This window comes from Populus nigra, chromosome 2 (genome assembly GCF_951802175.1).
Source record: "Populus nigra chromosome 2, ddPopNigr1.1, whole genome shotgun sequence".
Classification (NCBI taxonomy): Eukaryota; Viridiplantae; Streptophyta; class Magnoliopsida; order Malpighiales; family Salicaceae; genus Populus; species Populus nigra.
Window position 1 is genome coordinate 17,221,766 of NC_084853.1, and position 1,163 is coordinate 17,222,928.

A 1,163-nucleotide genomic window follows, 5' to 3' on the forward strand; every position below is an offset into this window, starting at 1 on the left:
CTCAACACCTCTGCTGAAGTTCCCAAAGATCCTCAGTTTTCTGGGAATGCTCCGGAGGCACAGCACTGTGAACAAGCCCCAGGAGCGGTAGTTTCAGAAGGTTGGGAAACTGTAAGGAAGAAGAAACATGGTAATAAGCACCACTCTCCTTCACCAAAGGTTTTGCCTGCAGTGAATAATCGTTCTTCTACTCAACCCGTTTCCTCCAAGGGGAAAGCCCCTACCTTCTCAGTAGACACACTTGGCAGTAAAGCTCTCCCTCGTCCAAGTTCAAGTAAGCTCACCAGGAGCTCGATTCACAGGATTCCTCATACAAGTTCTGGCAGTGGTGGGATTGCTCCCACCCTTCCTCACCCATGATTATTCATTGCTGGAACGTGAGGGGGCTTAATAGCCCTCTCAAACAACATGAGGTCTCTAGCCTCATGAAAAGTAAAAAGATGGATGTATGTGGTCTTCTCGAGACCAAGTTGTCTCTGGCAAAAGTAGCGTGTTTGCATAAGTTTCGGCTGAAGACATGGCAGTTTGTCAGTAATGCTGGAGCTGCAGCTTATGCACGTATAATTGTGTTTTGGAATCCTGACACAGTGAAAGTTGAGATGCTTCACTCCTCTGCTCAGGGGATTCACGTTCTAGTTACAAGCTTGGTGCAACAATTCTGTTTTACGGCCACCTTCATCTATGGGTTCAACACAATTTCGGCCAGGAGGACCTTGTGGGCAGACCTCAGAAGATGGAGCGTGGACTCTCCATGGCTTCTACTTGGTGACTTTAACTCAATCCTCTCTCAAGAGGACAAACATAATGGGGAGGCAGTCTCTACCTATGAAATTTCAGATTTCAGGGAGTGTTGCTCTGATCTCGGAATAGCTGACTTGAATTCTACAGGCTCCCACTTCACATGGACAAATGGCACAGTCTGGACAAAGATTGACAGGGTGATGGTGAACACCCACTGGTCCTCTATGCAACAAATGGCTCACGTCCATTTTGGAACTCCAGGAGCTTTTTCAGACCATGCTCCATCTACTGTCCAGCTGGGACTTCGGGCTCCTCAGGGCAACAGGAACTTTAAATTTTTCAACATGTGGACTACTCATCCCCAGTTCCTGGAAACCATCTCTCAGAATTGGTCTTTGGATGCTTATGGGACGCCCATGTAT